At 29.4% G+C, this 17,409-nt stretch overlaps 1 protein-coding gene across 1 annotated transcript in view; it reads left to right on the forward strand.

Moving 5' to 3' along the window:
- Positions 1–17,409, forward strand: part of LOC118201260 (uncharacterized) — a 49,076-nt gene that overhangs the window by 368 nt on the left and 31,299 nt on the right. The window lies entirely within an intron of this gene.

A 17,409-nucleotide genomic window follows, 5' to 3' on the forward strand; every position in this document is an offset into this window, starting at 1 on the left:
TTCGTGTAAACATTTTAGTGTTTTTTAATATTTTTGTATGAAAACAAAATTGTTTTCCTAATTAAAAATTACGGATGGGACATTCGAAATTTGTAATCCCGCGAATCTGGAAAAACATTTGAGATGTTGAAACTCGAATCATCGTGATTTTTTTAACATTCGAATCTTTCGAATTCTAATCTTGTTAAATGTTTTAACTTATATCTTAAAAGAGTAATTTTGTTAATGTCTAGAAGAAAGTTCATTAAAAGAAAAGAATGTAACTATTGCGATTTCACGGCTAATAAATATCACCGGTATCCAGTTGCGCCATTTTTGAAGTCTTTGTTGCTGATTTTCCACAATAGGTTTATCATATTGCTAATGTTCTTTCACTTATATTCAAATTCAGATTTAGTATTTTTATGAATTCTTAAACTAAGTAGTTTTTTTTTTTTTTTTTTTTTTTCCTACAATTTTTGCCAATTTTCTGGAAAGAAATTAATGTTACATGTTATTTTTGTTAAAGCTTCTTACTTACGCTTATTAATATCAAATGCGGTACTAGTCCTCCCCTTGCCTTGATTTTAGGATTCTGAAAATGTTTAAAAATTTTCAACTATTATTAAATGTTTTTTGTTAAATTAATTATATTAAGAAAATGAACTGTAAAATTCAAGAGCTTAACTGTGCAAATTAACTTACTAGTTTTTATTTATTATTAGTTTATTTTGAATAATGTGTCTTAAGATTTGTTTTTGATAAAACGCAGATCTGAAAATTTGCTTTAATCAAATCTTTTAAATATAAATAAGACATTTCCTCCTCATCTGTATGTTATTATTATTTTCGTGAAACCCGAATACTTTTAATTTTCAGATTCGAGAAAATTTAGGATTCATGTCCTTTTTTCATACATCGCAAATTGAGTATTAATTACAACTGAATGTTGTTAAATATTACCAAACCACTCTTTATTGGCCGTGCCACTAAATAAGATTTCTTGTACTAGTTTTGAATTGTCGTTAGCTGATTTTATTAGTTATGAACATCGACTATGTTTACACGTAAGAGAAAACTATTTGAATTTCCATTCGATAAGTGCAGCTAATAAAAATAAAAAATGTTGAAATGTTCTAGTACCATCAACGCCTTATATTCACAGAGGCCGATGGGGTGGGTACATTCGCTTACAAGGTGCTTTTATATCCTCATACAATATTATTTAAAGTTTGTTAAAATGCATTTGTTACTATTATTATTCAAATTTCGACTTAAAAAATATAAAAGTAGAAGCAGGAAATAAAATATTAACTTCATATTTTAATATTTTATACCTTTCTTTAAAAATCTCAAATCTTTGAAATTACGGAGAAGAATAAAATATATGAAAGAAATATAATCTTTTTTATTTAAAATCATAGATTATTAAACTGTTATTTATTTATTCTAAGTGAGATTGCATGTTTTAAGCAAACATAACTTTTTGAAATGTTCAAACCCTAAACTCATCCGAGGCAATAATTTCTTCCGTGTTTGGTAAGAAACTGAACTTTTTACGTTTACGTCCATAATCTTGATTATTATTATTATTTTTTTAATGGCAGATTTTGAACAGTTACAGTGTAACCCGGTCCAATAATCTTGATTATTGAACTGATAAAAATTTTAACTGTGTTAATTTGGTACTTTTGTAATATAATTAAAATTTTTGTAAAAATGATCAAGTTTAAAAAAATAAACGAAAACAAAATATATGAAAGGAAAAATTGCATTACTTTGTTCAAATAACTTAAACAAAATAATACTAAATTATTAGATTTGTTTTACGAAATGAATGAATGCCAATGAATCTGTTTTACTTTAACACTGAAACCTATGGCGTTTGTATCACATAACTCTTTATAATTATTAAATGTGATACGTTGTATAGTGATGAGATTATGAAAGCCACAGTTTTTTCCAAATAGGATTTAATATATCTCATTAAAGCACTTTTTACTGCATTTCGCGCATTTTTTTCACGCGTAATTCTTGTACAAACATCTTTACTTTGGTAAAACGGTAAAAACTCTTAAGCACAAAATTTATGAACATAATTTTGCGAAAAAATAAAGTGAAATTAAATAAGATTGATAGTACGTGATGCTTTGAAAGAAATAAGGTAAAATTAAACATGATCTGATAATTTTTTTAAAAAATTTAATGAACATTTTCAGCCAGTGATTTTACAAACTATAATAACATTACAAAACCATCATATTTATTTGATTATATGATCATTAAATTATTAACATTAAAATGGATTAGTTATTTTAATCATTCATAAATTTCGGAGCATAAAACTTTCTGAGCGTAATAAAGGAGGGAAAAAAGATAAAATAAAATCTAGAAGCACTCAGATTTTATATTGCGCCCAAAAGGAACCTTTTTTTAAAGTTTTGTGTATTACCTATATTCATTGAATATCATGTTCTTCGCCCGTAAACCATATACATTTGAAAACAGCATATCTTTAGAATTTCCGCACTGGAGATAAAACTGTTATTTCTAGTGCTCGCTCTGTACTCGTTGAGTTTGTTAATCAAAAATTTGTTAAAATTTTACAAAATATGAAATAGATACTCGTAGAGTTTGTTAATCAAAAATTCGTTAAAGTTTTGACAAAATATGAAATAGATTAAAACAAATTCGATATTCGGCCGTCCAGATGCCCATGTTCGGGTGGAGGATTACATTATTCAAAATTTGATGGCTCTAGATACTATCGTTTTTGTCACAGTGCGAGAAACATGCATGTATTCAAGCAGATTCTTCATTATTTAATTTCTATGAATATAATACAGGGCGATAATATTTGGTAACAACAATTTGCAAGGAGACACGGACATTTATAGTAAAGCAGCGCAAACTGCCGCTTCGAAACTAACAGCCTTTCTAGGCTGCCGTCCCTTTGGCTAATAAATTAAATTAACAGTAAATAAAAAAAAATCTTATGCAGAAATAAAAATAAATTTAAAAAATAATCATTATAAAATACAAGCAAAATTAATTATTACGGTTAAATACAATTTTAATGTTAGAATTAAATGTATAAAATTTTTTAAGGAGTCAAAAGTGTTTATCACTGTGTATTATAGAAATATAATGTATTATGATGTATTATGGAAATATAATTGAAATAAAATTCCTTTATAGAAATTGTGCTATAATGCTCATCTATAATTTAAAAAAAGCAGCACAATTTAGAATTTTAAACAAAACTTTCAAAAACTCGTTTTTAAATATTTTAGTATTTTTTACTTATTTACACCAATAAAAAGCATAAAAATTGCAATAGAAAATTGCTTGTTTGAAATTTTCTATTAGTTCAGATTTAAAATGTTATTTTCTAAAAGAAGTAGTTACAAATTTCCTTACAACATAGGAAAAGGTAAAAAAATATCCAGCCCTGAAAGCATGCAATAGCTTTACAATTATTTGGAACGTTAATTATGCTTGATAGATATGCTAAATTTTTAAAAATGTCTCAATTTCAAAAATAAAAATATGTAGAAATTCTAATTTGTGAAATGAGGCGCTACAACCAGCTTTTTCTTGACAATTATATACGCTGCAATAGGCAACCAATGTTAAATTTCTGCAAGTCGTCCCTACTCCTCCGGATGTGATCAAGGTGACAGCCGGCAACGCATCTGACGAGGGAGAAAACCCGTTAGGATTGGTCTATTTCTTATAAGGTCCATGGATGAAATACAGTGACGTCTATTTCACTGAAAAAAAAAAAAAAAAAAAAAAAAAAAAAATTAGCCACAGCTTTCGTAATAGGTTTTACTTCGGGGCCTCCTGTTTTATAAATCGAGTATTAAGTAGCTCATTCAAAAACTGATGATTGAAATATGTGGTTATTTTTGACAAAACTGGTGAACTAATTATTTGAAATTTTTCCTGAGGAAGTTCCAGCCCATAAAGTATATTGGCCGACGTTTTACTCATTGATTGAAATGTTGATGTTTTGATTTTCTTTTCCTTTTTCTGGTCCAAAGAAGAAAACAAAAATATCCTGTGAAACGAATGCTGTTGATGATTTTGTTTTAATTAACTAGTCTTAGTGTTTCTTGTATTTCTCAGAGTAGTAATTTACTGACAATAGGTGCAACTAAAAGCGCTGAAATAGGTTTTAAATAGAGTATTTTCACGTAAATTTTCACGAATTTTCGATGATTTTTCCACACTTTTGCGATTGTCACTTATTTCTTTGAGTTTTGGATTTTTTAACACTCAGATTACTTTTATAATTAAATTATTTTTATATTGCTTTCAGTGAGGATTTCCGCAAAAATGTGTTCTTGAGAAATCCTATCCCAAATTCGAAGCCAGGACTTTTCAATTTTGAATGACAGTAAATTTTACTGGATTTTTGGAATACGAGGAAAAGTCGTTTCCAAACGAGAACATAAGTTTACAGGGTTTCTGAAATACGAGAAACAATTGCTTCCAAACTAAATCAGAGCTTTCAGTTTTGAATTACACTAAGTATCCCTGAATTTCTAAAATACAAGGAACAATTTCGATATAAAACAATTTTTTTTTTATGTGTTGTTTAGTAAAGAAAATCTGAGTGTGTACAGTATAATCCGTACAGTTAAAAGGTAATCATCTAATATTATTATTAAGCTATTGAATACGATTCCAGAAACTGATTGGTTTGTAAACGTCCAGTTGAAATTTTGTAATGCAATACTTATTTAATTACTTGCTAGAATTGTGTTGTGACTTCTTTTCTCTCAAACTTTCCGCTTGAAATTTAATACAAATCGTCTCTACCACGAAATTGCTTATGTAAATACCGGACCGCGAAACTCGAGAATTTTCGCTCTTAACCACGCAGCCGCCTTATAAATTTTACTTTTTCTGGTAGCGATAAATTAGGCATCTGTTTAACTTTCATATCGAAGGTCTAACATGGTAAAGTAACGTGACGAAACTGGACGAGAGTTGTCTATCCCGGGCGACACATTTTCTTAAATGAAATTTAATTTTGTAGTGGTTAAGTTATGAGGATTATCCTAGTAAAAAGAAGGATTAGGATTTATTGCGTTATAACAAAGCTTACTACGAGATTTAAGAAGAAAGATGCCTTCGCGGAAGACTTAAAAGGCTTAAATATCTAGGAACTGGCTGATAGTCACATCAATAATGCGCGAATACAACGTTACATACTCTACAGATAGGGTAAGCCTCGAAAAATTCATGCAGCTAGATCGAACTACTAGTATTCAGCCGTTTTATCCGTTAGGTTATTGCCGAAGTAAAGAATAACGAGATGCTCAACTGTTATGTGAAACTGAATTGACAGAAAATTGTTCTACGTTGATCACGACCTTTCATATTCCATCGAAACTCTTGAATGAGAAATAAAAGTGTTATTCAAATTACGATCTCAGTGACATAAAAGAGGAAGAATTCCTCATTAAGATAACAGTATTTAAAAGATTTTATACCTGTTTGAGAAGACGAAACAGATGTGGAGACAGGGACGCTTTGAACTTTTGCACTTTTATTCTAAAATACTGTCTTCGGAATTCAATTCCAAATGTTTCATTCAGTACAACTGGGAGTTTTCTTCACAAATGCCAAGTGCTGCTTGTTGTCTCAGGAATTTTTTTAAACGCAAATCGATTGATAAACACCCGACATCCTAAAATGGAAACCTCGTGTATAAGAAATCTTTATGAGTGTGTGCAGAACAACAACTCGGGTAATGAAACAGATCACTGAAATGACATCGACGATTCTGATAACAAAATAAAAATAGTAATAATATTTAGAAATTTGGAATAAAAATTTTATTTAAAAAATAAGAAAGAGAGCCTTCATTTATTTCCTTATATATTGTTTTATATTGACTTTTTTATGTGCATTGAGAGAAATGGCGACCGATTGCTCCTAGCGGTAGAAGTTTCGGCTACATCACTGATATTGTCAAACGTGTAAACTGAGAATATGCAAAGAATTAAGGCACAACAAACAGAGACAGGAAATTCCAGAGGCAGTCGCATAGTAAACATTTTGATTTTGCTTGCGATTAATAGTCCGAGAAGTACATCAGGAGTTAACTTGTTCTTGATTTTAGGTTTTTAAGTTTTTAGCCCAAAGAGATAATTTGGACAGAAGGGCTATTAATTTAGTTTTGGCATTTTGCATTGGTTCACTATAAACGGCGTTTCACTTTTCGAATTATTACCACCAAATATTAGAACCTTGCATTATATTTAAAGAAATTAAATAATGAAGAATCTGCATGAATGTATGTTTCTCGGACTGTGAAAAAACAACGGTACCTAGAGCCATCAAATTTTGAATAACATAATCTTCCATCGAATATGGGAAGCCCGAATTTGGAATTTACTTTGGTATCTTTTTCATATTTTGTAAAACTTTAATGAATTTTTGATTAACAGACTCAACGATTTCAAAGTGAGCAATGGCAACAAATTTTATCGTTTAAATGCGAAGAACATGATATTTACTAAATAAAGGATAATTACTAAATACATGATAATTACTAAATACGTGTTAAAAAAAGCTCATAAAGTCTGAAAGCTTTCAGATTTATTTTATTTATTTATTTATTTATTTTTTTTTAAAGTCCAAAGCGACAATTAGCCTTGAAGGACTATTAATTTCGTTTTGGCATTTTGCGTCGATTCACATAAGCGTTGTTTCTTTTTCCAAATTGTTGCCACCAAATATTATCGCCCTGTATTATATTTAAAGAAATGAAATAATGAAGAGTCTGCATGACCGTATGTATGTTTCTCGCACTGTGATAAAACAACGGTACCTAGAACCATCAAAATTTGCTTAACGTAATCTTTCATTAAATATGGGCATGTGGAAGCCTTAATTCGAATTTGAAATTTTTTTATTATCGATTTGATATTTTGCAACAGTTCAACGAATTTTCGATTAACAGACTCAAACGATTTCAAAGCGAGCAATGGCAACACTGTAAGGGAAAAAAAAAAAAAAAAAAAAACACTTTTATCTCCAGCGCGCGAGAATCTATCAGAAATTCTAATAGTATACTCATTTTAAAATTATTTTGCGATATTGCTGTTGAACTGAATTGGGAAGAATATGATGTTTAATAAATAAAGGTAACACACAAAATGTTAAAAACCCTTGGACTTTTTTTCATTTTTATTGGTGTCTATGATTTTTTTTTTAACCCGAACATTAGAGGCGCCGATGATTATCTATGTATAGAAAATCCACGTGCATGAAAAGCAAGCAAGAAAGAAAATATAATGTGACAATAACTTATTACTGGTTGAAAACCTAATGTAAATAAATAATCAATCGAGAACGGAAAGTCAAGAACGAGAAATTAAGGCATAATTTATATCCCTTTCGAAATAGTAGTCTGTTTATCAATATGTGTATAAACACATTGCGAAGTGCGTCTTATACGTCGATATTTCATTTCTGGCTTCTCTATTCGAAGTTATGCAAGTTTTTTTTTTTTTTTTTTTTTTTTTTTTTTTAAACGTTGTTTCCTTACGGAGTGTGGAAATGTTAGAGTTACGTAGAGTTCAGTGAATGCGCATGCGCTGTCATCGACGATCGCAGCTGGGTTCATTTAAACTTTCTAATTTTTGTGAACAACTTTTAAATGTGTGAAATTTCTACTGTTCAATTTTCTTAAAATTTCTTGGCAAGTTATGGCTCAAAAGCAACGTCGGCTAGCATATAAGTTACTTATGATTGCGTATGCTAAAGAACATGGAAACACTGGATGGTACAGAGGACAATTTGTTGTAAGAGGACTCAGATGCTGATTTAGAAGAGGTTTCAAGTGACTCTTCAGCTCTGGAGATGAGTGTCTAGGTTTTGACGAAAGAGATTAAAAGATGTTCTTTCCCAGATAAATTGGGTATTTGCAGAAAGTATTACTTTCTGCTACTTCATATTTAAAATACTGTAAATGCATTATAATGATCAGTAATAAACTTTTATCCTTCAAAAATGGGTATAAAAAGGCAGGGCTAAAGGGCTGGCTCATCAGCTCCTCGCCGCTGAAACCGGAAGAAGAGAGTGATGACGTAGATGGGTTCGCTTGCTGCTGTGAGAGCTTTTGAGCTTTTATACCACCTTCGGTTTCATGAGTATTTGCTTGAAAATCAAAAGTTTTGAACAACTGTTCGGTAAATAATATGAGGAAGAAATTTTATCTAATGAAATTACAATGTGTATGGATATATAAAGCTGACCTAGTAATGTAGCTATGGTCGATTTAATTAAACTATAGTACGCGTAAAATATAAGCCTTAAACTAATATTTAAAGTCGAATATACATTAAATATGGTTAATTTTTTTCTACAATATTTTTTGAAATGTATGTAAATAGTAACTTATCGATAAAAAACATTGACAAATTTCTATATTTACGAATAATTCTTTTTGAGTTAAAATATCACAAGTTGGGTTATAGAAATATCAAATAAAATTATGCAAACGTATTTTCAGAATACGCCCTTACAAACTCATCTGATTAAAAGCTAATGAATGCTAACAACAAATTTCATAATATATTAAATCCAAACAAATTTCACTTCATTTAATTTTGTCTTTCAACTAGCACTGGAAATAAGATAATTAGGTTTTTGTAAGTCTTGACAATGACTATTATGAAAGCATTAGTATTGATCATCAGGATTACTATGCAGTGTCCATTACTCATAAATTAATAAAAATATTTTAAATTGACATTTATATACTTTCTTATGAATAGTGTAGTCTTATATTTTAAAAGCATGTATTCTAATGCTAATTTATCTCTATGCAGAATTTCATGATTTGTTTTGTATAGTTTCATAAGTAACCAAAAAAAAAATCGCATAAAATAAATCACATAACACATTATGAATAATAAACCAAATAATAAAATCTTATTTTTAATACAATAAAATGAATTATTTTACATGATTTATTTCCATTTACCTATTTTATGGTTAACTTTTCTTGCCGACACAAGGGATGCATTCCAATTTATGTGTCAAACTCTTATGACTGTTTATAATCAGCAAAATAAACGAATCGTGTTCTTATTGAGGGACGAAAGACATTTTTTAAGTTTAGAAATATGATTTTCAATTGCTCCCATACATTTTGAAGAATTTTCTTCAACCTTCGGGGAGGCTTTTCAAGAAAAATTGCTGGTATCTACCAATCATTTTACGCATAATCATTTGATTGCAATGCTTTCTGAAGTGCCATTTGGAAACAATTTAATTCGCTTTTGTTTCACTAATGCAGTTATTTGTATTTCGGTATATATGGTTAAAACATAAATTTTCATTTTCAATTTTCTCGATTAATTTTTAGGCTCGAAAGGGATGTTATTCTCGAATGGGATATTAGTCTCGATACGGCATTTTGAGTTGAATCACTGTAAACGGCGTATGCGTTTCAAATTGTTGCCACCAAACATTAACACACTGTATTATATTTAAAGAAATTAAATAATGAAGAATCTGCATGAATGTATACATGTTTCTCGAACTGTGAAAAAACAATTGTACATAGAGCCACCAAATTTTGAATAACATAATCCTCCACCTGAACATGGCCAACTGGATGCTCGAATTTTGAATATCGTATTTGTTTTATTATCTATTTCATATTTTGTAAAAAGTTTAATGAATTTTTAAATAACAAGCTCAACGATCACAAAGCAAGCAGTGGCAACACTGTACGGAAAAAACTATTTTTATCTCCAGCGCGCGAGACTGTCTGTCGGAAATTTTAAAGAAAAATGTTTTTAAATATTTTGAGATTTTGCTGTTAAATCGAATTTTATGTGTAGGAGGCGCCAAGAAAGGGATGTTTGATAAATAAAGTAAACATCAAAACGTTAATAATAAAAAGGCCAAAAAAATTTGTAAAGCCAACTCAGTAAGAAAACTGAACATTGATATGATGAACTGATTAAATACTGGACCCACACCTTTGCACTTAAACCATAAAATTCAATTCAACAGAAATATCGCAAAAGGATTTTTAAAATGAGCATCTCTTTAGAATTTCCCATTCATATTCTCGCGCGCTGGAGATAATTTTTTTTGGGGGGGATACAGTGTTGCCACTGCTCGCATGGAAATCGTTTATTAAAGTGTTACAAAATATGAAATCGATAATAAACAAATTCCAAATTAGAGCTTACAGATGCCCATATTCAGTGGAGGATTACGTTATTCAAAATGTGATGTCTCTAGGTAGTGTCATTTTATCACAATGTAAGAAACATACATACATTTATGCAAATTCTTCATTATTTAATTTCTTTAAATATAATGCAGGGCTCTAACATTTGCTGGCAATAATTTGAAAAGTGATACCGCGTTTATAGTGATTCAACGCAGAATGCCAAAAAGAAAATAATAGCCCTTTGGGCTTAAAATAATAATAATAATAATAATAATAAAAACAGAAAAACGTATGCTTGCTATGCTGCCATTCTTTCGTCTACTGAAGGTTTCTGTACGGAAATTGTTGAAATATCACGTTTGTTTGTTTCGTATTATGGTACGCATTACCGCAGGTAGCAACGGCACAGGGCTCCATTTTCTTGAATAAATTCCCGTTACAAACACTAATTCATTAAAAAAATATCCTCAGCTATAATTTTCAAGTCAAAGAAACCTCTTTCAAAGAAATATGAAGTAAAGATTTAAGCTTTCGCACTGTGAAGCTCTGGTTAGTAGAAGAGGCGACGAACCCAGTGACGTCACATTGCTCCCCAACTGCGTTCGTGTCGGCATCGTTCCCTATCAAACGGATGACCTAGCCCTTCTTTTTCTTTAGCCCTGATAAAAAGGGGGTGAATCTTATACGCCGGCAAATATGGTAATTCAGTGATGAAATAAAGTTGCAAACTACGCATACTTCATTCGAGCACTGCAAGACTTACTGTTCACTTTTTACTACCTTGTACAAAGTAAAAGAAGCATTGTTATGAGAAAAAATTTCAGGTATCATATTTCAGCGGAAATATGCATTTTGATCGTTCCAGAATCCACCTGGACCATTTTTTACCCGTGATTCTCGTACGCAAGGACAGAATAACTGACTCGTCTTTTTCAAAACGGGTTAATATGGTTTCAAAAAGGACTACAGTGGAATTGTCATCGATGACTTTCTACAATAATTCCGATATTTTTTTAACTTAAAAGTGATGCAGTGGTTTATTGTTAATTAGTGAATGTTTAGTTTGGCCTGAATTGGGTTGATGCCCAAATGAACTCAAGCACAGGGCGTTTTCGGGGTTTTTCTTATGTAAAATGTGAATACGAGCCAGTTTTTTAAAAAAGTTCTCCACAAAAGCTTTCCTCCTCTTAAGCAGGTAACCTCGAGATGGCATATGTAAGAAGTCTACATATCCTAAACTTTTATGTTAGAATTCTCTACGCGTGGTTGTTTTTGCATTGAAAATCTGCAATTTAGGTTGATATTGAAAGTTTATAGCTTAGGTTGGAGATAAAATAGTGCTTGAATATAACGAATGTAATATTACTTAAATATTATATCTTAACTTTTTAGTACGTAAAATAATAATTCTTATTGCATGGTTGAATTATGATCAATTGAACGATTTATTTAAAAATGAAAATTTGAGTGATTTTAACTTAAAATTAATTTTGTATTAAATTATTAAAATAAATATTTTTATAAGCAATAGAAATTTATTTTTGACAAAATAAAATTTTGTGAGGATAAGATTTTTACGTTATAAAGAATTTAGCTTTTAGTTTTAAATTCATTAACTTTCAATTACGTTGTCTTTTTAAATACACAAAATTCTAAAACTAAAATCAAATAACTCTTACGTGACTAGGCTCATAAAATATTAATGAGAAATACGTATGTTTGGACGCTCAGAAATCAGTTTAATTCTTTTATTATTATTAGTCCAAAGGGATTTGAATCCCGAAGGACTATTAGTTTCGTTTTGGCATTTTGCGTCGGACTCATAAATGTCGGTTCACTTTTCAAACTGTTGCCACAAAATGTTAGATTCCTGCATTATATTTGAAGAAATTAAATAATGAAAAATCTGCATAAATGTATGTATATTTCTCGTATTGTGATAAAACAACGGTACATAGAGTCATCGAATTTTGAATAACGTAATCCTCCAACGAATATGAGCATGTGGAAGACCAAATTTGAAATTTGTTTTATGATCGATTTCCTATTTTTTAAAACTTTGACGAATTTTTGATTAACAAACTCAAGGATTTCAAAGCGAGCAATGGCAACGTTGTGAGTCTCTGTATCGGAAATTCTAAAGATATGCTCGTTTTAAAACTATTTTGAGATATTGCTGTTGCACTGGATCTTATGGTTTAAGTGCGAGGAACATGATATTTAATAAAGAAAGGTAACACACAAAATGTTAAAAAAACGCCCCTTTGGACGTAATTTAAAATCTGAAACATTTCAGATTTTTTTTTTAATATTTTAAACTAAAATTAATTTTGAAAATTTTACTTTTTAACAATTTAAATAATTTTCAAAATTATGTATAAGGCTTTTTTTAATTTCATTTTTACAATTTTCTTTACAAGAAAGCCTCTAAATTATATGTAAAAAGTAATGTTTCTCTGAGGAAGCCAATATCCTCGAACTAACAGAATTTAAAGAAAATAAATTTTCTTAAGGAATTCCACACATTGCTTTGCATTAATTATTATTAATTAACTAGAATTATACTTCTTAATATTTCTTTTGAACATTTTAATGTAATTTATAGTTATTGTATAGTCACATATATTTAGAAATTATTTGTGTTACGAGACCACCACAGCGATAATTTTAAACCTTTTAATAATTTTGGAATGCAACTTAAAAAATTCTGCTTACTGATATAAAAATTTATTTTTATATGATGTACTTCACAACTTTTATCAAGTTTGTATAATATGAAAGAAAAAGTAATCTGCATTCGGGGTATATTTTGCTCCGGCGAACCAGCAACTCGAGAAAATTTTCCGCATACATGAATTTCTTACGGCTAACTTAAAATAATTTTTCAGAAATCTAATTGTCCTTTTATGTTTGAAGCTATAGTGGCTCTTCGCTAGATACAAAGGGTATACTTCGGATTCTGTGCACGTTGTCCATTCTCAATTTTCTGTCTCTTTCTGCGGAATCACTATCTTATTCATTTCACTTTTATTATCTTATGTATGTTCACTATCTTATTACCTTGGTTTTTCGCCTTCTTACATCTTTTACTTCATCGCTGATTTCCTCCTATCTGTCGTCAAATAGTCAAAGCCTTTATATTTTCATCAGCGAAAAATCTAACTCATCTTCACTGGAAATCATTACTTTATCATATTCTATGCTTATATTGGGCTCCGTAACTTTTCTAAGTTCTTTCGAAAAAATATTTCTGTTAAAATTTTCTGTTGCCATGACTGTGGAGTTCGAACTAACGTCGAAGACGCATATATAATAATAAATGTAATAAATAAAAAGAAGACCTGAAAGGTTTCAGATTTTAAATTACGTCCAAAGGGGCATTTTTTTAACATTTTGTGTGTTACTCTTATTTATTAAATATGATGTTCTTCGCACTTACACCATAAAATTCAGTTCAAGAGCAATATTGCAAAATAATTTTTAAATTGAGTATGTCTGTAGAATTTCCGATACACAGTCTCACGCGCTGGAGATAAATTTTTTTTTTTTTTCTGTACAACGTTGCCATTGCTCACTTTGAAATCTTTGAGTTTGTTAATCAAAAATTCGTTAAATTTTTACAAAATATGTAATCGATCATAAAACAAATTTCAAATTTGGGCTTCTAGATGCCCGTATTCGCAGTAGGATTACGCCATCCAAAATTGGATACCTCCAGGTACTGTTGTTTTATCATAATGCTAGAAATATACATACATTATGTAGATTCTTCATTACATAATTTCTTAAAATATAATACAGAGTGATTCGACGCAGAATCGCAAAACGGAAACAATAGTTCCTCAGGGACAAAGCTCCTTTGGACTAAAAATTTATTTAAGATTAAAGATTGGCGGTTGCTTTATGTGCACATGTTGAACACACTTGTGAAGAGATATTTCCCAAACCAAGCCTAAATAAACATCGTTATCGCTGAAATTATTGTGTCAAACCGAGTGGATCGAGAATCATCTCTCGAGTTACAGCATCAAAACAAGTCGTGATCTACAGTCAATTCTCGAGTAAATATTAGGAAATAAATATTTACATGCAGAAGGATAAGAGATCGTATTACAATTCAATCGTCTCAAACTGACGGCCCCCGAGGCAATTTTATGAGGCTGCGAAAATATTTTAATTATGCATTTGTTACCAAGATTTCAAAATTTTTTTTGTAATTTGAAGTCCGGTTTTATATTATTTTCATTTCCATTAAAAGAAAACATAAATAACATATCAGAAGATATATAAATTGGAGCTAAATTAATATAAGATGTGATATAAATCTTAATTAAAGATTTGATAGCTTTTATCCGTGCTTGTCAAAAAATAAATAAGCTTATTTACGAATTTTTGTGCTAAGAATAATCGGTTTATTTGACAATATATTTAAATATGAACTTTTTTTTCCCCACTATTGAAAACAAATAAGAAAATTTTATTCAAATAATAATTAATTTCTAGTAATTTCTTTCCAAGGCTACAAACTTTATCAGAATCGAAATGCTATCCTAAGAAATAAAAATCTTTATAATTATTTATACACAAACGTATGTTTTTTTTTTATTTATACCTCGGAGAAAAATTTAATAAATAAGAGGATGAGTCTAGGTTTTTATTATTTATTCTCAAGATTTGTCCTCTCCAAACTTAAAAAAGTTTTCATAATTTGTTTCTATTTCATTTAAATTAAACTATTTAATGATTAAATAAACATGTAAGAATTATTTGAAGGAAATATTAGTCTAAGAATTTAATATTTACCTGTCGGTATACTATTTGAATTACAAAGTATAGCCAACGAAAATGTCTTGCATGTGCCAAATTTTAGATTTCTGATAGAAATAAATATAAATTTAAAATAAATTTTTTCTTTGCTTTATTATTATTATTTGTGTATTTTTTTTCTAATTTTTAGCAAGCGAAATTTGAAATTTATTTAAAATATTTTTAAGAAAAGTTTTCCCCTTTAGTTAAAAAAAAAAAAAAAAAATCTAGCCCATCAGCTGATTTTCGATTGCAAATTCAGCCTGCATGCAATTTGGGTTTGAGACCACTGTTGTAATTCAGTACCAGTTACCATGCTTCAAGGAATAATGTATTATGTCCTTTCTCCATTACTTAAAAGAATGATGGTCTTCCGAAAAAAGTATATTGCGTTTACCTAAAATTGTATCCAGATATAATGTCAATGAATAATAAATTATTATTTATTATTGTTATACTTGAACACGAATTCAGTTTTACTTATGTCATTTAAATTATCCATCCAGTTTAAGTAGCGCGTAAGAACTAATTGCTTTAAAATTACATTGACATGCTTTTCATTGTTTAAAGGTGTTTATTAATAGCTTATTTTATTGTAAACTCATAATGTTTCTAAAATTTAGTTGTAAGAAGTTAAGCATTTTAATGGAGTGCCAAACAATTTCTAGTTTATTTACAATGTGATGGTTTTCATTAGCATGTTTAAAACAGCGAAAACGTTACATGTAAATAAACAGCAGTCTGACTGAGTTGATAAAATTCGACAGAGCAGGAAAATTTACCAGCGAGTATGCTTCAACCAGTCGTCCAGGAAGGGTTGCACATAGCTACCAAAAGCCATGTTATTTATTAAACACTTGGTATAAAATGACACTTGTTGCAGAATCGTATTAAACGATACAAATGAATTTATAGGAAATCGAAAATAAATAATTTTACGTTTGAATTTGAAATGAAATTAATTAAATTAATTAAATTGAAAAATAGTAATAATGACAAACTGAGTTATTATTTTTATTTATGGACTCTCTCTCTCTATATATATTAATAAATATTTCTAGATATTAATGATTATATTATATTGCTAGATGATGTCTAGTCTTGTTTCACGTAGTTTTAATCGTAAATTAGGAATTTTTTAAAAATTTGTTCCGTATTTATTTTTCAAATATAACATGGAAGAAAATCCTTTTTCACACAAATAGGTTGTGCAAAAAGGCAACAAAAATTTAATAGTTTTATTTGAAATGCCTTTAAATTCTTTTTTCCGATTCAGCCAAAAGTTAACAAGTGTATTATTTTTTAAGTCTTCATTTAGAGTTCCATCACAGGAAATTTCTATCAATTGTTCTTTTTCTTCACGAGATAAAATGTCAGGCACATTTGAACAAGCTGATTTCTAAACCAATTTTTCGTAATCCTCGGGAAAATGCATACTGAAATTATTTATCAATAAAAAATAATGATTTTAAATGTCGGATGCTAATTCTTCTTTTACTTTCAAATTATTTTCGGTTAGAAAACTTTCTAAAAGTGGTGAAAAGCTTAAAATATATTATCCAATTCCTTGAATATTAGCTCGAGTTTTTTTTTATCATCGCATTTATTTTGTCTCTAATGGTAAACAAATTAACACTTGTTTTTGTAATTTTAATTTAATTCATGTAACTTTTCAAAAATATCGGCTAAATATGCTAAACGCGCCAACCATAATTCACTGAATAAACATTTTCGCAATTCAAATTTTGAATCACAGGAGAATTTGAATTTCTGATCGAAGTTCAAAAAAACGATTTAAAACTTTACCTCTACCTTACTTGGGAATGGGACAAAAGCGTTTCATGTTCACTGCCCATCTCTTGTCATAAAATCGTAAATATTCTTGAATTTTAAACTCGACTTTTAATAAAATTAATAATTTTCACAGCTTGATTCAAAACGATTTTCAGGTTTTCGGGGATTGTTTTGGCTACTAAAGCTTCACGATGAAAAGAGTAGTGAGTAAATTTAGTTTCAGGTGCGACAGTCTTTATTTGAGAAATAACGCAGGAATGTTTTCGTGTTAAAACCCGAGCTCCGTCACTGCATACGGCAATGCACTTATTCCAAGGAATATCATTCTGAGACATAAAATTGTCAATACTTTAAAAGTTTCATTTGAAATTGCTCTATCATGAAGAGATTCACAAAATAAATACTCTTCGGCAATTCGTATGTAAATTAATAATTCTTCGAAACGTATGTAAACTAATAATTGAAAAATGTTCGTTATATTAGTACTTCCATCCAACTGCAATGCGAAATACTCACTGTGTTTTATTTTTCGAATAAGTGCCTCTTTTATAGAATTCCATGAATTCGTCGACTTATTGTATCATTTGACAACGAAATGTTTTTAAGTTTATGAGGCG

The sequence above is a fragment of the Stegodyphus dumicola genome, chromosome 5 (genome assembly GCF_044657685.1).
Source record: "Stegodyphus dumicola isolate Sdum_Otavi_A_Nest chromosome 5, ASM4465768v1".
NCBI lineage: Eukaryota > Metazoa > Arthropoda > Arachnida > Araneae > Eresidae > Stegodyphus > Stegodyphus dumicola.